The following is a 20,397-nucleotide window of genomic DNA, read 5'->3' on the forward strand; positions in this document are numbered from 1 at the left end:
CTATATATATCTACAAGTCTCCTTTTTTCCATTTCTTCCCTCAGATGAAGTATCTCCTTGCTAATCTTGAGTCTGGTTGATCTACTGACAGATGATAAAATAGTGTTGAAATCTCCAACTAGTATTGTGTTGCTATCGATGTCTTTCTTCAAGGCTATGAGTAGTTGTTTTAAATGTTTTGCTGATCCTTTATTAGGTGCATATACACTTAGGAGTGTGAGTTATTCCTGATGTACATATCCCTTGATCAATAAGAAATGAGCTTCCCTGTCTCCAGTGACCTTCTTCAGTCTAAAATCAATGTGGTCTGATGCCAAAATGGCCACCCCATATTTGTTTGCCTGTAGAATTGTTTTGCAGCCTTTGACCTTCATCTGTGTTTGCTCTGACTGCAGATGTGTTTTTTGCAGGCAGCATAATGTTGGGTTCAATTTTCTGATCTATCCTGACAATCTCTGTCTTTTAATGGCGTGTTTTAGCCCATTGACATTGAGAGAGATTATTGTTATGGGGTTTTGTCCCATCTTTCTACCAAAGATTTGTGTATTTGCAGGGCTTGTCTTGTCTTAGAGTAGCCCATTTAGTTGTTCTTGTAACCATGATTTTGAGTCTATGAAGTTCCTCAGTTGTTGTTTGTCTATGAAACTGTGTGTTGTTCCTTCTGATATGAATAATAGTGTAGCTGGGTAAAATATTCTTAATGAGGCGTTTATTTCATTGAGTTTTTTACTATATCTACCACTGTCTTCAGACCCTGAGAGTTTCACCAGAAAAGTCAGCTGTAAATCTTTTTTTTTAATGTAGCAGTCCTGCAATTTATTCAGCCACTGATTAGCTGATTGAATTGTGCATGAACTCCACATTACTTTTTTTTCATTTTTTATAATCTTATTTATTGAATCACCGTGACAACAGTTACAAAATTTTTGGGTTTAAGTCTCAGTCATAAAATGAAACGCCCGTACCTTCACTAGTGCCCATTCTCCACTCCCAAAAGCCCCAGTACACCCCCATCCCACACCCTCCCCCTACCTGTAGGGCAGATGGTTTCCACATTACTCTCTCTCTACTTTGATTACATTCAATAGTTTGACACCAGCTCCACCCCCATCCTTTGAGGCCCCGTGTGTATTGTCTCTGAAGGCCCAAATCTGACTTCCCAATGGCCACTGGAGGATGGTAGCCACTGAGCCAACTAGGGCGAGCAGGCGGAGGGACAACACCCTTTCCTCCCTGGGGTGTCCCAGTGACAGTAACCTACTGCAGCTCCAGACGCATTTCTGCCAAAAGCCACTGGGTTCCGAGATTTGTTTCTGAGTCTCTGGGATCATGGCCATTAAGCAGCTTGATGGGGAGCCAGAGAGGCTGTTTGTAGGTGGCGACTTGGGATCTCGTTAAGGTGGGGAGAAAAGGGCCGGCTCCACCACCATTCTGTGAGGCCCCACATGTCTCGTCAGTGTGGTCCCAAACCCGATTGTCCAGTGGCCTCTGGAGGATGGTAGCCACTGGGTCGTAAGGGGGAACAAGCCAAGGCACAAAACCTATTCCCACCTGGGGTGGCCCAGTGCCAGTAACCTATTGCAGGGACTGGACGCATTTCTGCCAAAAGGTGCTGGATTTCAAGATTTGTTTCTGAGTCTCTGGGATCATAGCCAGTAAGCAGTTCGATCAGGAACCAGAAGGCCATGCCTCCAATTATATAGCTGAGCCAGAGGTGGTTTGTGGGTGTGTCTCCCACGTACCTAACTTTTGGCTGTTTAATTTCTTGGCAAACTTTGCCCCAAGTTTTTGGGAACTGGCCAAAGTCACAGCAGCAATTTTGGGGTATCTGGAAGTCTGAAGTGCTGATGCACTCACCTCACAGGTACAGATTGACCTGCTGGCGGCACCATACCCCTTCAGCTGTAAATCTTTTTTTTTTTTTTTTGGTTTTTTTATCACACCCGGTTATGCACAGGGGCTATTCCTGGCTCATGCACTAAGGAATTACTCCTGGCGGTGCTCGGGGGACTATATGGGATGCTGGGAATCGAACCCTGGCCAGCCGTGTGCAAGGCAAATGCCCTACCCGCTCCAGCCCCTCAGCTGTAAATCTTAAGGATGCTCCTTTATAAGCCATTTCTTTCTTTGAACTTGCTGCTTTCAGAATTTTATCTCTGTCTATGATTTTTGTCATTCTGATAAGGATGTCTTGGAGTATATTTATTTGGTTTCTTTTAGCTGGTACCTTTCGGGGTCCCTAAATCTGCTTACATGTGCTCTTCAGCTCTGAGAATGTCTCAGAAATTATGTCTTTAACATTTCTTCTTCATTAGGGTTTTCTTCTTCTCCCTCTGGGACTCCAGTGATTTTTATGTTATTCCTCTTGGGTTCAACCCGATTTTCTCTTGGCATCTGTTGGTTTATTTTGACACTCTTTTCCATTTTTCTGCTGTTGTCTGGAGATTCTCTGTATGTCATCTTGGAGCTCACTGATTCTTTCCTCAGCAGCTCTTACTCTGTTGCTGAGGTCTTTCACTGAGTTGAAAAACTCAGAGTCCCATAAAATAAAGGACTTAAATTCATTCTCTCTCTTTCCTCTCTCTATCCTCTCTCTGAAAAGTTCACTTATCAGGTTTTTCTGATCTGTCATTTCTGTGTTTAATTTTGTTTGAATTTTTCTCATTCCTGCTCTCAAATCCTCTTGTATTTTATTGGCAATGCATGGTGAGGGGTAAGTTCCCTAACCACCTCCACCACTCAAACGCGGCACCATTATAGGGTCACCTAGTATTAGAAACTGGGGTGGTGCCTCCCTGTTGTCATTAATCTACCATCTATTGAGTGCTGACTACATCAAAGAATGTATCCAATAGGCTTTATTCCCTAGAATGTACATTTTTATGAGGCGCCTTCTCAGAGAAGGAGACCTTGGTATTCCAGACCTGCCTGTTACTGCGTATGAGGATTCTCATGCTCTCACTGTGTTTCATTAGACAGAATCCCAACCATCACCCATTCTGGAAACACCAGTACTCCAACTTGGCGTGTGCAATTTCTTTCCCTTTAGTTTTACAACACTGTTTTGGAACTGCTTCTGTGTGAACAATCCCTATTCTGTGTGTGTGTGTGTGTGTGCATGTGTGTGTGTGTGTGTGTGTGTGTGTGTGCAGGCACATGTGTGTGTACATGTGAGAGAGAGAGAATAGAGAGAGGAAAGAGAGAGAGAAACAGAGAGAATGAATTTAAGTCCTTTACTTTATGGGACTTTTTCGTGCTCTTTTCCCTCTCATAATTCTTTTAAAAACTTCCTACTTCACTAAAAAAAAAAACCTTCAAAACTTTTTTTTCAAGTAGGAGTACTGCTTTATTCAGCGACTGATTAGCTGATTGAATTGGGCATAAACTCCACCTTACTTTTTTTTCATTTTTTATAATTTTATTTACCCGCTATTCAGGTCTCTCAAAGAGGAATAGAAAGAGCTATGCTTGGAGTATCACGCTTCACTTAAATGAGAGATAGAATCCGGAGTTCCGACCTCCGTCAATGCTCAAGAATCAGGGATGCTATATCAATTGACAAGGCATCGAAAAATCAGATGGGCTGGACACGTAATGAGATTTAGAGACGACGCTGGACTAGAGCAATTACTGACTGGATTCCATGGGACCTCAAAAGATTGTGTGGATGCACACCTACGAGATGGTCAGACTTCTTTGTCAAGACCCTGAATGATTGGTTTGAGACTCTTCATGTTCCTAGAACGAGCAGATGCCATTGGGCTATGCTAGCACACAACAGGGATGAATGGAGACGTTACTGACGCCCAATCGAGCAAATTGATGAGTAATGGGGTATCAAGTGATCAAGTGATAATTTTATTTATTGAATCGCCATGGCAGCAGTTACAAAGCTTTCGGGTTTAAGTCTCAGTCACAAAATGAAACACCTGTACCTTCACCAGTGCCCATTCTCCACCACCAAAAACCCCAGTATACCCCCATCCCACACCCGCCCCCTACCTGTGGGGCAGATGATTTCCACATTACTCTCGCTCTACTTTGATTACATTCAACACATTGACACCAGACCCACCATCACTATTTGGGATTTTACCCCAACAGTCAGATCTGCTGAAAAGGCAACAGTATACAATTTGTTTTCTATTGCTGATTATGAATAACATATATGTTGCGTGGTTACAGTAGTAGCTGTGCGATTTTGAAATTCCTAAATTTTAGCAACTAAATCTGGAGGGATTTCTGCCAAAACCTGCTGGGTTCTGAGATTTGCTCCTGAGTCTCTTGGATCACGGCCCTTAAGGAGTTTGATCAGGAGCTAGAAAGGCCTTTTGTGGGCGGCGACTTAGGGTCTCGTTGGGATGGGGAGGAAAGGGCCGGCTCCAACCCAATCCCATGAGGCCCCACGTTCTCGTTACTGTGGGCCCAAACCTGACTGTCCAATGGTCTCTGGTGGATGGTGGTCACCGACCTCCCAAGGGGGAGCAGGTGGAGGGACAGCACCCTTCCCCCCCTGGGGTGGCCCGGCGACAGTAACCTACTGTAGGGACTGGACGCACTTCTGCCAAAAGGCACTGGGTTCCGAGATTTGTTTCTGAGTCTCTGGGATCATGTTCGTTAAGCAACTTGATCAGGAACCAGAGAGGCTGTTCATGGGCGGTGACCTTCAAAATATTGATATATGAAATAACAGTTTCTCTAAAATATCAACTTAGACAATAAACAAGAAAAAATGAAAGTTTTTCTTAATTGGTCCATAATTCATGTGAAAAGGAAAGATGCTACTATCCCCTCTCTAACTTTAAAAATGTGGTAAAAGTCTAATTCTTGTACAATTTTGCCAGGATTGTTGGTACTAATGAACGTGCTTCTCCCAAGATAGACCAGAGAGACCTAGTATTTATGTTTAGCCAAAAATTACAAATAACACAGTAGTCAAACAGTGCTGGTAAACAAACTGGCATGCTAACAGAGATACCAATAATCTAGGTCAACTGGAAGTAACTAGGGGGCTGACATAGTTCCCCTCTTCAAGATCAGTATATCTAGATGTGTGGTCTGTGTAGATATAAGCTTAGTTCACACCTAAATTCCTTCACTGTCCTTCTGATCCACCCCTGCCAACCCTGGGTAAGCCCTGTTGTGAGGAATGTGGTCTCACCAATTCGCTGTGAGAAACAGCTATCTGAGTCTAGCACAGGCTTTGACCCTTCCCAAGGTCAAGGGCAGACCAATGATGAAGTGCTGAGTCTGGGGTTAGAGCCAGCAGCTCCCCAGGGATTCAGTCACGGAGACACCTCTGAGGAATGGGGTACACATGCTCTCATGTGCATAGTGGTCTTTCTTCCAGCAATGTGGCCCCTAGTCAGCTCACTCTAGGTCTCTGGGTCTCTGACCAAAGAAGCAAGTGGAGGCTCTGCTCCCTAGAAAGTTGCTTCCAGGTGAGACTTTGGGCGGGGTCATGGCAGCTGCAGCACAGGTTGGACTACTTAGAGCTAAGAAGTCAGGGTGAGAGTAAGAAAACATAGGACACAAAAGAACAAAAATATCTTGGGGTAGTGCCCTGAGTCAGAGGCCTGAACCCTGTTCTGGATGAATATCCTGAAAGCTCCTGGCATCATAGACAGTTAGTCCTGGGGCTGAATGAGGGGTTATTGCTGTAAAGTCTTCCCACCAACTGGTCCCCCAGTAATTCAGAGTCCAGGTAGGCCTCCTGTCCTTGAAGACCTTAAAACCCTCCATCAGGAGTCCAAATGAGGGACACAGGTGTGGCTATGATACATGTTTTACCAGAGCCAGCAGCACCTAAAACCTGAGAATGTAGCAGAGCTTTGTGAGGACAAAGGGGCAAACTCCCACCTCAATGCAGAACTCTGAGCTACTTGATAGGGGAGAAAAAAATTCACAGGCTTTCGTGGGGAGAAACATGAGGGTGGCAGGAGACTTGGGACTCTGAGATTGTCTCTGAGGGGCCAAGGGGACCCATGATCAGAGTCCAACCCTGGAAAGAGAATAAACTTGGGAGCTACTAGAGTCCCTCAGAGGGTCCTTAAGGAGGGGGAGAGGCAGGCTAGTGTGACAGGAGTGGTCACACTCTTCAGCAACTCCATACATGTACCATCTAGAAAGGTCAGACTGAACCAGAGAGTCCAGAACACCTTTGCAAACCCAAAGCCTACCCGTACACTTTGTCCCTGTTCTTAGGGACATTAAAAGGTGGGGTGTGGTGGGGGAACAACTTCCTGGAGTCCCAGTATACCTCCCCATTCCTCACTCTATTCCCAGCAACTAAGTTCCAAATAACTCTTTGCCCTGAAACAAATGACAAGAAAGTTCTGACTTTGTCTGGAATGTTGTTATGGGGCCTGTGGCCCTGTGAGAAAGATGACAAGAGTACATAAATATTGCAAGTCACTGCTGAAGGAAAAGAAAGGAGAAAATAATAGAAGTTTGGAGTTCATAGTTAGAGAATTTGGGTTTTTTTTTAAATATGCCAGAAGGGGAAGTAGTTCAAGAAGGAAGATGGCCAAGAAATCATATAGGATGAAGGATCAGAGAGAAATATGGGGATTTCTGGGGTGATATGATCTCTGGGCAAGAATACCTTTCTTGACTCCACATGAGGATCAGGCTAAGTGAAAGGTATTTCTCAGGGGGGTGTGAATGGAAGATAAGAAGACTTTGTACTCATAGTTACACATTTTAAAATTCTATCTGACTTCTGAAAGCAAGCTCTGTGTATCATTATGATAGAAATTAGAATGGATTTTAAAAGATAATTTTTTGTTTTCAGCTTACTCGTGTGAAAAACTCTTTTCTAGTAAGGTGAAAACAAAGTCTCCTAGAATAAGACACATATGGAAAATCCAGGAGGACTTACTAAAGCAAGAAACCATGACGTCTTTACTCTTTAGAAAAACCGTGATAACCTGTAACTTTCAAATCCTGCTCCCAGAAGGGTGCATTTCTGTAGGCATCTAAATAGCTTGATTCCTGGATGGGTCATCCTGAGACTTTCAGAGGCTCTGGAATCATAGATTATAAAATTTTCAAATGCGTAAACCCTCAACCCTTCTCATATTGCCTCCTCCTGATTTCTTAGCACTGTAGCACTGTCCTCTCATTGTTTATCGATTTGCTCGAGTGGGCACCAATAACGTCTCCATTGTGAAATTTGTTACTGTTTTTGGCATATCGAATATGTCACGGGTAGCTTGCCAGGCTTTGCCGTGCGGGTGGGATACTCTCAGTAGCTTACCAGGCTCTCCGAAAGGGGTGGAGGAATCGAACCCAGGTCGGCCAGGTGCAAGGCAAACACCCTACCCACTGTGCTATCATTCCAGCCTGATTTCTTAAAATGGAGAATCAAGGGATTCCTTTCCTGATTTACTCTAAGTGGCAATGTTGGAATTCCAACCTTAGTAACTCAGTTAATTAAGGGAGACTATATCTGGGGTGCACTATCCCTGTCAACTGCCCTACCTGCCCTTTTCTATATTTCTCCAGTCTTTAGAATGGAAGAGAATCACAGTAACTATAGCAACATGATTCAAGTCTGTCACTGTCACTGTCCTCCCGTTGTTCATCGAGCGGGCCCAGTAATGTCTCCATTGGAGACTTTGTTGTTACTGTGTTTGGCATATCGAACACATCACGGGTAGCTTGCCAGGCTCTGCCATGCGGGCGAGATACTCTCGGTAGTTTGCCGGGCTCTCCGAGAGGGGCGGAGGAATCGAACTCGGGTCGACCATGTTGACTGTGTGCAAGGCAAATGCCCTGCCGCTGTGCTATCGCTCCAGCCCTGATTCAAGTCTAAACCTGAATATAGTGAGTTGAGAAAATCTTAGCTTAGAATTTCTCCCTCTTACTTGTTAGCATGTTTAAAAGTAGAAAATGAAGACCAAGTTTCATCTCCTACTATTTCTTTGCACAAGGAGCAGGGGTGACTGTGACTCTGTGACCATCTGGAGGTGTCTCTGGCACTCAAATTCTATCTTGTCCAGGTCATTTTCTGTCATGGGCTCAAAGGATCTATCAGTGTCAAGACTCCTTAATGTTACTGGGAGTTCTCTTGACATTCATCTGGGATTCCCCCACAGCCCAGAGTTTAACCTTGCATTCTTTAGAAAATACCATTCCTGTGAAAAACTCACCTGGTTCAATGTCTATGGTTATCTTCATTATTCAAATCACTTTAGGAATGATGAGATCCTTCTGTAACCTAAGTGTTTCATTTTTTTGTGTGTGATTTTGAACACATAATAAGCACTTTTTATGTAACTGGCTTTAGTACAAAAACATTTTATAGAAGTTAATTCTCATCAGAGTAATATAATGAATTTTATATGTTGATTTTATTATAGATCTCATTGATTAAATTCACGTAGATAATTTTATGTTTCTTGGTCTATATTAATTTATGCATCATAATTAGAATAGTATGTAAAGAGAGAACGCCTTTGGGCATTTTCCTTCTAGAGAGAATGAATAAGGAGAAGGTTTCAGAGAGTCTTTGATGTTGAAGTATTTTGTTTTGAAGTTCAATAGTTCCTCGCCAGGGCAAGTCTTCCATTTCCTTTACTAGAATTTTAGGTGTGGCTCATCTATCCTGAGAGGATAGAATGCACTGAATACTTGGGTTAGAGATAACTTTAGATCTAGACTTTGTACTTCCCAAATCAAATAGATGCTTTTATTCTTACCACAAGGTTGTGAGTGATAGCACAATGAGTAGGGTGTTTGCCTTGCACATGGCTGACCCGCATTCGATTCCTCTGTCCCTCTTGGAGAGCCCAGCAAGCTACTGAGAATATCCCGCCTGCACGGCAGAGTCTGGCAAGCTACCCATGGCATATTTGATATGCCAAAAACAGTAACAACAAGTCTCACATGGAGATGTTACTGGTGCCCACTCAAGCAAATCGATGAACAATTGGAGGACAATGCTACAGTGCTATGAGCACCAAAGGACAATACAAAAGAATAAACAAAAGAAAAGAATATATTAAACTATATTAAAGTCACTAAAATGTTCTGTGAATTAAAAAGTAACCCATTGATTTGGATTAATATACCTGATATTAATATCCAGAACATGTAAAGAACTACAACTCAATAAGAAAAAAAGCAAACAACCTACCAAAAAATGGGTTTGGGCTGAAAAGAGTACAGCAAGTAGAGCACTTGCCTTTCATGCAGCCAAACCAATTTGATCCCTCGAAACTAGCAAGGATTCCTGAGCACCTCCATAAGGATTCCTGAGCACATCAAGGAGTGATTTCTGAGTGCAGAGCCAACAGTAACCACTTAGTCACTTACCATTCCCTGTTGTGCTCACCAAACCAAACAAAACAAAATTAAAAAAAAAAAACCCAAACCAATAAACAAAAAGCCTCAGAAACACCAACTACAAAATGGGCAAAGAAATTAAATAGATGGGACTTGTTCACTAGGCCTGCTCTCCAGATTCATAACTAAAATCTTTGAGGAGATGTAAGCCCAGGCGCTACAATTAATGGATATACTGGTCTTGTGACTGAAAACTCTGAGGCATCCTTTGGAGGAGAGTGGGCTGAATCCTGTCCTGACAAAGCCCCAGCTGCCTCTCCCACAACTCACAGCTGCTGCTACACCAATGCCCAATTCCACTCCTCATGAATAATCTCTGGGGCAACACCAAACTGTGAAAATTCCAGGTGCACACTGTTTTTCAGGCTGAAAACTCTGGGCTGGGGATGGGCATCCAACCCCCAGTATCCCCTACTTCTAGAAGCTACACCCACCCTCACCCTAAAACCCATCCCCTGGCCCCCCTCCCCCAAGCCCCTGCTTTGTTAACTCATGACCCGGTTTTAGAGATACTAAAATTCTAGATCACGGGACATCTCCAAATTCACAATGCTACCATTCTAATAGGAGCACGCCAAATTAGATGGGAAAAGAAGCCGACTAAACAAAGACGTTGCAGCTAGCAACAAACAGCTTAGTCAGCATTAACAACCTTGTGATGAGATAGAACAATTTTCACAAATTTTCTTTTACTATATAATATGCTTGATAATTCCATTAGTCTTTTATTTTCAATAAACAATATAAAATAAATTATTGTGTTCCTGCTAAGGGAGCAGGCTTGGGAGTGGTTGGGAAAATGGGAACAATTGTGGAGGGAAGGTCATTCTCATGGTGGGATTGTTGTTGGAACATTGAAAACCCTTAACAACAGTATTATGAACAACTTTGTACACCACGGTGTTTAAATGAAAAAGTTTTAATTAAAAAATAAGTAGACGTATTTTTGAAAGAGGATATTCAAATGACCAATAAAAACATGAAAAGATACTCAGTTTCACTTATCATTAGGGAAATGTAAACTAAAAACAAAATAAGATACTATGTCATATTTGTCATTCACTGTATCACTGTCATCTCACTGTTCATCGATTTATTCAAGTGGGTTCCAGTAACGTCTCTATTCATCCCAGCCCTGAGATTTTAGCAGCCTCTTCTTACTCATCTTTCCCAATGATTGGAGGCTCTTTCAGGGTCAGGGAAATAAGATCTGTTATAGTTACTGGTTTTGGCATATCAAATACGCCAGGGGAGCTTGCCAGGCTCTGCCCGTGCAGATTCTCTCAGTAGTTTGCTAGGCTCTCCAAGAGGCAAATATATATATATATATATATATATATATATATATATATTTCTCTCTATGAATTGTTGTCTATTGTCTGAACACCATCAAACATGGTGTGGTAAGTATGGAAAATGGGTAAGAAGTATATTATGATGTGTCGCTCGGCCGCTGGAAAGTGGTCTGGAGTGTGGCGGCAGTTGGGTAGTGGAGATTAACTCCCGGGGTTGAATTCCATGGGGCGGGGAGGGCTCTCACCCGCCCCCCACTCTGGGGCGCCCGGAGTGAAAACAGCCTGGTGCGAAGTCCGATAGCATGATTATGGGGGCTTCCTTTTATACTCCTGTCTGGGAGGAGCAGTCAGTTCTGGAGGGTTGCCTATGAGATTATCAGGTGCCAGCAGGGTGTGGCTTATGGGTGTGACCTCTGGGTCACGGGAGACTGGGGGAAGCAGGCAGAAGATCTCTGCTCCCAGTCGGTTGAGTCCAGAGTCCAAGGTCACAAAGTTCCGCATTACCTGGCTTCCATGGGACTTCACTCCTGTGTGAGGTTCTAATATTTGTCATTAGAAAAAAAAATACCAGAAATTGATACATGTTGACAAGGATGTGGAGAGTTTAAAACACTTGTGTTGTTAGTTGGATACAGTCATGTGGAAAATAGTATAGTGTTTCTAAAAGTTAAAAACATAATTATTATACAAACCAAAAATTTACTTCAGGTATATATGTCAAAGAATTAAAAACAGGAATTTGAAGATAATTGAACATTCAGGTTAGCAGCAGAATTATTCACAATTGTTCAAAATAGCCAAATATGGTTAACGTATCCTAGGTATATGTAGAACAGATAAATAAATAAATAATGTAGGGTATATCCATAGAATGGAATATGATTTAATCAGATATCAAAAGGAAAATTTGATGCATGCTTCAACATGGATGAGGACATTATAGTTAAGTAAAACAAGCCACAAAAGGACAGGTGCTGATTTTACATAAGTGAGGTGCTTAGAGTAGTCAAATTTAGAGACACAGTAGAATGGTGGCCTCTACAAGTTGATGGAAGGAGAAATAGGAGTTTCTGTTCAACAGATATAGTTTTTATGTTTTGCAAGATAAAAATGTTCCAGAGATGGAGGGTGGTGATGGATGCATGGAATATGTATGTACTTAATAGCAATAAACTGTGCTTGAAAATGATGATTTGATGGCAAATTTTGCTAAGAATAATTAGCTAGAATTTAAAAAATATATTAGTAAAGGCAAATTCCTAACAAAAGACAAAATCCAAACACCTATATGATAACTTCTGTAATAACCAACCTTCCCAGGGATATTAATTTTAAGAAGCAAAATAGTCTTTGTTGTTGAAAAATTTGTGAAAGAGAAACCTATCATTTACAAAGCAAAAGAAAGTTTGGAGCTTTCTCTGGGGGATCTCTATGAAACTCCCCTTGGCCTGTCTAGTTCTCGGTGGGGCTTGTGTCAAGGCAAGCTTTTCAAATCCCTTGTGAAAAGAGAGGAAAAAAATGAAGGAAAGATGGGCCAAGGTCGGTCTCTTCAACGTTTGGAGTCATGCATCTAGGAGTCTGGTCTGCTAGATCCATTGTTACCAAAAAATGTGCTATTGGGTCCATGTACAGAAGGGGACAACTCCTGGTCAAGGGAGAATGAGCCAGATCAGTACTTACCTCAACCCAGTGGATTTTTCTTACCACATTTGGTTTGTTTCTAGTTCTAAGTCCAATTCTAAGACTAGTTGAAGTAAGACCTAGATGTTCTGGAGGCAGAGGTCCAGCGGTGACAAAACCACACTTTCTGGTTGCTGTCACAGAGACCTCAGTCTCTGAAAAATGTCTGAGCTACAGAAGGAGAAGCAAGTGGACACTCAGGAGGGTCTCACCTGGACCCAAAATAAGGTTGTCAGTGGCTCTGGCCTTTGTAACTCAATCAGGAGAAACTGCCTGTGGGTGTGACTGGAACAGTACCTCACCCTGATTGTGGGTTTCCCGCCCATTGTCCCTGATCCTAGCTAGTAGAACTGGCCCCCACCCTGGAAAATGCCATGAACCCGAGGGAGGTCAAGGAAACGATGTCTGGTTCAGCACCCAGCTGTAGCACCTTGACCCACAAACTTCTCTATGCTTTCAGGAGGGGTTCCAGTGTTTCTGGAATGTGCTATGAGCAAGTTTTACCTCCCCCCTCCAATTTGAGTCCCTTAATAACTACTGGTGTGTCTTCTAATTTATATAGACATAAGTACACAAGGCTCAGTCTTTAATAACATTTTACTAATCTCTTGTAGAAAGGCTTAACAGCTCTGGGTGAAATTCAACAATCTTCACAATTTTCCTCTAGGAAACAGTTTTTTTTTGTCTCAGTTTTAGTGGATTATTCATAACAAGCAATGCAAAATAAATTATTTCAGATCTGCATTGGGGGCAGGATTTGACCCCAATTGGGGGTTTAGAATAGAAATATGGTGGTGGGAAAGTGTAACGGTGGTGGGATTGTTGTTCAAATATTAAACATTATCAAATATTGTGGATAACCTTATAAAATAAAATTAAAAATTAAAAAATAAGAACTATTGGTGTGGTTGAGGTGAGGAGCAAGTGGTGATGAGGGTTATAGTAGGATGTTGTCTTCTACTTACAGCCGCCTGGAAGCTATGTCTGTATTCCACCACTATCCCTCAAGGGCTAGGTAGAAACTTTGAGGAATGTCTTGGCCTGTGTCCCCCCAAAGTGAGAAATATTCTCCTCCCACCTCCCACAAAAAGAGAGCACTGGAATTATCCAGGGGTTGTAGCGGCCTTGGGTGCAAATGCAGTTGGGGAGCACTAATGTAAGCTTTATATTCACAGTGGAAACATGGGGTGGGGAAATAGTATGGAATGAAACTGCTGGAGAGTCAATACTAGCTCGTGACCTTTTGAGAGTTTCTAGCCTCTCTTGGTTTTATCTTATCAGTTAAGTGGAGATAAAGATAACATTTACCTCCCAGGAGGATGGTGCAATGCTGCACTGCTCTGACACTGCCAAACAGAGGCAATGGGCAGGAAATGGAAATCTTTCTTGTAAGCAATTAAGAAAAGCCCTCAGTACAGCCGGAGGAGTTAGGGCCTACTACTTGTTAGAGTCAGGTATGCCACTGTTACTACATACGAAGAAATGTAGGTGTCCATCCAGAGTGAGAATTGGGTCAATGTGAACTTTGTCTCTGCTGTATTAACAGAGTTCTCGTTATAGCTCTTTGAGGAGAGCAGAGGTGAGAAGCACAGAGTGGACAGGAAACTGAGGTCACAGTGTTTGTGGTAAGTGCCAACCCAGCTCTGCGTCATCTAGTCCCCATGACAACCAAGAGAACTGGGCATTACTTCCCTCTTTATAAAGAACAGAAAGGAGAAAAGTTGAAGCTTCAAATCAGAGAGAGGAAGCACATTTCCCAAGGTCGTGTAGATGATGGTGATGGTGATGAGCTAACTTTTAAGCATCTACGTGTCAAGCATTGTTCTAGATGCTTCAGATTGATCCATTTGATTTTAATAACCATGCCTGAACAAATGATAATTTTTTCCCCGTTTTACAGATGAGAGCTCTCAAATACAGAAAGTTTAAATAACTTGAATGAAGACACCTATTTATGAAGAGATAGTACAGGAGGCCTTGCCTGTGATTGACCCAAATTTGGCCCCCGTAGCTCCTTATGGAACCCAAGTCCACTAGGAGTGATTCTGAGTACTGAGCCAGGATTAAGCCCTGAGCATAGCTGGGTATGTCCCCAAAAATCAAAAACAAAAAAGAAAGGAAAAAGATGCTTGATAGTAAGGGAATCATTTATGATTTGAATCAAGATAGTCTTGACCAGAGTTCAGCAAATTTTTTCAATAAATATGATAAAGGAGCCAATTCAGTAGCAATGCAACATTACTTATGAAAACAAACATACCATATATCAAACACCAAACAAACAAAACAAAAATCAAAACAAACATACCATATATACAATTACTTGGAAATTACTTGGAACAAACCAATGAACAAAATAGACAGGAAATATCTCCTTTTGTATGAACTTATTTTACAACTGGATGGAGGAGATAGAAAAATAATAAGACTAATACACAGGTAAATTTTGCCATATTCTTAAAAGATGGCGTGTGCCCTGCTAAGGAAAGGAATATGGTAAAGGCAGTGTGAGAACGAAGTGTAAGACAGCAAATGGAAGTCTCACACTGAGATGATATTTTATCAAAGAATTAAAGGAGGAGGGGGTAAAGTCTGCCAATATATCTTGGAGAAAAGCTTTTCTGGTGGAGAAATTGGCTAGTGCAAAGTCTGGAGGCACATAACACTTGGCTTGTTGAACCTGGGGTCAATATAGCTTGAGAGTACTGGGTGAGATGGTAAAAGAACCAAGGTAAGCAAGAGACTATGGCTAATGTGAGCCTGCTTTGGTGGGACCCTGAAGGTATGGTGAAGACTTGCCTGTTACTGGCAGAAACTCCAGGGAACACGGGTGGAGGCTGGGGATCAATGGCTTGAAACGCAGAGTTCCCAGCTTTGATTCTGACCCCAGTATTAATTATGATCCACTACTGGAAATGACGGTCACAGTCCTCCCATTGTTCATCGATTTGCTCGAGTGGGCCCAGTAACATCTCCATCATGAGACTTGTTGTTATTGTATTTGGCAAATAGAATACGTCACGGGTAGCTTGCCAGGCTTTGCTGTGCAGGTGAGGTACTCTTGGTAGCTTGCCGGGCTTTCCGAGAGGGGTGGAGGAATCGAACCCGATTCAGCCGGGCTGGCTGTATGCAAGGCAAACGCCCTACCACTGTGCTATCGCTCCAGCCCACTATTGGAAATACAATTGGTAATTCTCTGTTTGGCTTTTACTTCCATGAAATAAGATAATATTTACCTTTTATCTACTACATGGAGTAAATTTATTAAAATGAGGACATTATAGATAAAAGATTAAATACGGTCTTAGGGACATAGTGAACACCAAATAAAAAGATATAATTTTTGGGCTGGAGCGATAGCACAGCGGGTAGGGCGTTTGCCTTGCGTGCAGCCAACATGGCCGACATAGGTTCGATTCCCAGCATCCCATATGGTCCCCTGAGCACCACCAGGCGTGATTCCTGAGTGCATGAGCCAGGAGTAACCCCTGAACATTGCTGGGTATGACCCAAAAAGAAAAAAAAATTTAAAAAAAAAGATATAATTTTGATACTGGAGTTAAATTAAAATTGTCATTCCAGGAAAAATTACTACTTTACTCTAAAAACTGGGTGTGTGTTTGCAAAAGAATATAAGCATATATACATGGCTATCTACATCCTCATCTTTAGTAAGAGGGAGGATCATACTCACCTCCCAGGAATTTTCACTCTTACAAGGGAGATCTTAAACTCTCTGTAAGATGAAGCAGCTTCTGGGGTACCACAATGGTCATATAAGGTCTATGAAAAATTGAGATGTTTTCTAAAATTAAGATTCCCATTGAAAATTGTGGAGAAGGGGAAAGCAAAAGTAGATACTGCCAATTGTGATGACAAGGTTTATTAGTCACGCAATGAGATTTAAAGACGACCGCTGGACTAGAGCTGTTACCGACTAGATTCCACGGGATGTCAAAAGACCGCGTGGCTGCCCACCTACCAGATGGTCAGACTTCTTCATCAAGATCATGAACGATTGGTTTGAGGCTCTTCATGTTCCTAGAGCGAACAGATGCCACTGGGCTACACTAGCACGCGACAGGGACAAATGGAGACATTACTGGCGCCCGCTTGAGCAAATCGACAATTAATGGGGAGTCAAGTGATCAAGTGATCAAGATTTTTTTTAACAATGGCAGTCTAACCAATTATCCCAAAATCTCAATCTCTTCAAACATTATTTCACATAGATTCCCAGAATCAAGGATGGAATGTAGCACTAGTTGGGTCAAGATGACAGTCAAGATATCTTAAGGTTTGACTAAGATTATTTCTACTGTTGCTCACCCACAAGGCTGCTGGCAAGAGTTTCAAAACCTTGTTATATGAGTCTCTCCACAGATTGCTTGAGTATCCTTACGACATGAAGTTGACTTTCCCCAGGTGAATATTACAAGAATGATGAAGAGGAAACTGTATTCTCTTTTGAGCTCTAACTTCAGAAGTGATACACAACTTCTTCCATAGGAAATATTTGCTAGGAACAAGTCATAATATCAGTCCACACTATAAAAATAATTAATCCCCATCTCTTGCTGGTGATAGCTTCAAAGAGCTTTTGGATATTTTTTTAAAAACAGGTGCACACTATATGAGTTTGAAACAAAATATCTGTCTTTAGGTAGTGACTATGTGTGTTAATTAAAAAATTCAAAATATGACCTTCATATAGATAAGATTTAAATCTTTATATCAAAGATTTAGCACTGCTAATAATTGAGGGATTTATAGTGATAAGGAACAAAGTGGGATTTAGAGTGATAAGGAGCAAAGTACTACTGATTAGTCAGGAAACAATGGTGGTCAATTCTGATTAAAAAAATAAAAACAATTTTATAAATTGCTAAGCAATGAAATTGTACCTCCAGGGGTTTTCTTGTTATATCAGAAATAATTTGCAATTTATCAGTCTTCTCTTAGTGCATATGGAACTTCACAGAATTTTGGATTTAATCCATAACTTAATTTAATATAACATAACATAATTTAATCCATAATCAATAAACTGAACAAAGGTACACATTCCCTGGACAACTAATTGTCAATGAGGCTTAATTGAAGATGTTCCAAAAGGATTAGAAAGAACATATAATCAACATTTTCAGGCTTGGAGAACTTTTCTTAACAGAGATTTTTTCTCTTTATCTTTTTTATTTTCTTAACTCATTTATTAATCCTTTCACCCATCCATTCTATAGTGATCTCCACTGAAGCAGTACAGAATAGATGTAAACAAAGCTAGCAGAGACACTGTCTTGTGCCTTCAGCAAGTTTTCCTTAATCTGATAGGGGACAGGGAGATTCTGTCATATTTCTTAGTTCCATCTCAAGTGTATAACTTATGAGACCCACAGACGTGTCATGTGGGCCCACACCTGGGGTTGATCAGAGAGCAGGAAAGGCAGTCTGTGCAGGAAGCATTTTACCTTTGCAGATGAAACCCTATTTCTTTCTCTATATTCATTTTGTAAATGAATATAGCTTATTTTTTAATTAAAAAGTGTTCTGCCTGTCTTCCAACTCTATCTGGCCTTTCTTTATATTTATTTATTTATTTGTTCTCTTTTCTATCTCCAATTTATTTCTATCTGGTGAGTATACAACAGTCAATAAATTTGCATAAGTCAGATTCTACGCTTAAAAATGTTTCAAAATATGTTTAAAGCATTAGTTCACTTTATGGATGAGAGGCTCTTTTTATCCATTAAATAGCTTTATATATTTTTTGAATTTTAATCTCCAACACAATTTTTTTGTTTTTTCTTTTTTTTAATTGAATCACCATGAGATACAGTTAACAGACTTACAAACTTTCATGATTACATTTCAGTCATACAATGATTGACCACCCATCCCTCCACCAGTGTCCATTCTCCACCACCAATATTCCCAGTATCCCTCCCGCCACCCCCACCCTTTCCTATCCCCTGCCTCTGTGGAAGGCACATTCCCTATTTCTCTCTCTCCTTTTGGGTATTATAATTTGCAATACAGGTACAAAGAGACCATCGTGTTAGATCCATAGTCTACTTTCAGCAAACATCTCCCATCCTGAGAGATCCCTCCAACTAACATTTACCTAGTAGTCCCTTCTATATCCCAGTTACCTTTTCACTCAGCATGTGAGGCCAGCTTCCAAGCGGTGATGCAATCCTCCTAGGCCTTATCTCTACAGTCCTTATGTGTTATGTTACTATTATTTTACTTTATATTCCACAAGTGAGTGCAGTCATTCTGTGTCTGTCCCTCTCTTTCTGACTCATTTCACTTGGCATGATATTCTTCATGACCATCCACTTAAATGCAAATTTCATAATTTCCTCTTTTCTAACATCTGTATAGTTGTGGAGATATACCAAAGTTTCCTTAACAAATCATCTTTCTCGGGCACTCGGTTTTTTTTTTCTACATTCTGCCTATTGTGAACAGTGCTGCAATGAACATACAGGTGCAAATGTCATTTTTACTGTATTTATTTGCAACTCTGGGATATATTCCCAGAAGTGGTATTGCTGGGTCATATGGGAGCTCAATTTCTAATTTTTGGAGGAATGTCAATATTATTTTCCAAAAAGGCTGGACCAGGCAGCATTCTTAACAACAATGAATGAAAGTTCCTTTCTCCCCAAATTCGCGCCAGCTCTGGTTGTTCTTGTTCTTTTTGATGTGTGCCGGTTTCTGTGGTCCAACACAATGTTAAAATAATTTATGGCTTAACAGTGGCTGACAATGGTACTCAACATGCATAATTAAATTGTTTGTTTTTCACTAAATCTTGTTTTAACTCAGGCCTATCACTGGTAGCATGCAGACTTATAACCAGTGCAGTAATTTCACAATAATATGTTACTTTTCTAGTTAAGTACTAAAGAAAGATCTCTCATAAATTGTATGAGCTAGGATTTTATTTCCTAAGAAAATAATCAGTATTTGAACAAAAATATTAATTCAAAGATGCAATACAATTTCAGTAAATTAGAATATAAAAACCCAATTATAACTGGTGCCTACAAATAAATGATGCTCTAACTATTCAATACTAAAAGTAATGTATAGCTTGATCACTTGATCACTTGACATCCTGTTACTCATCGATTTGCTTGAGTGTGCACCAGTAATGTCTCCATTCTTCCCTGTTGCGTGCTAGTGTAGCCCAATGGCATCTGCTCACTTCAAGACATTGGAAACTCTTGCCCGGTCTGCCTGTTGTTTGTTGTCTACAAGCTGTTCACTTGAGTCATTCTGAATAGGATTGGCAGTACACTAGATGAAGGACAATCATGAGAGCAAGCCAGGTTCCAGAAAGGATTCAGCATGATCGACCATATCCAAATGGTAACCAAGCTCATTGAGGTTTCTGCAGAGTTCAAGATGCCGCTTTGTATAACATTCATTGATTTAAAGAAGGCCTTTGCTTCTGTTGAGACTGAAGCGCTCATCGAAGCCCTATCCAAACAGGGCATTCAAACTCAATACATCAGGATCCTCCGCGAGCTGTATTACGGATTCACTACCAGGATCTCACCATTCTACAAGGAAGTGATCATCAGCATCAAGAGGGGGGTTCTGCAGGGTGATACCATTTTACCGAAACTCTTCAGTACCACCCTCGAGAACGTCATGCAATGACTGGAATGAGAAGGAATGGGAGTGAAGATAGATGGTCTGTAACTACACCACCTCCATTTCGTTGATGACATCATTCTAATAACACCAAACATTAGCCAAGCAGCACAAATGCTGGCCAACTTCAGCCATGAGTGTGGAAAGGTCGGACTGCAGCTGAATCTCACGAAGACAATGTTTATGAGAAATGGTCTCATTCCTGACGTTCCGTTCACTCTCAACAGAATGATCATCTCCGAATGCAGCAGTTATGTGTACCTAATATATAGCTGTTTTGTTATAATACCATTATTCGGACTTGGTGTGGAAGGATTTTCCTATGCAAAGAACTCAGATTGGAAGGAATTTAGATTCTATTATTCAGTTGTATGAAATGTGTCAAAAGCACACCTCAAGGGTGGTGTGC

The sequence above is a fragment of the Sorex fumeus genome, unplaced genomic scaffold (assembly GCF_029834395.1).
Source record: "Sorex fumeus unplaced genomic scaffold, SorFum_2.1 ptg000006l, whole genome shotgun sequence".
NCBI classification, from domain to species: Eukaryota; Metazoa; Chordata; class Mammalia; order Eulipotyphla; family Soricidae; genus Sorex; species Sorex fumeus.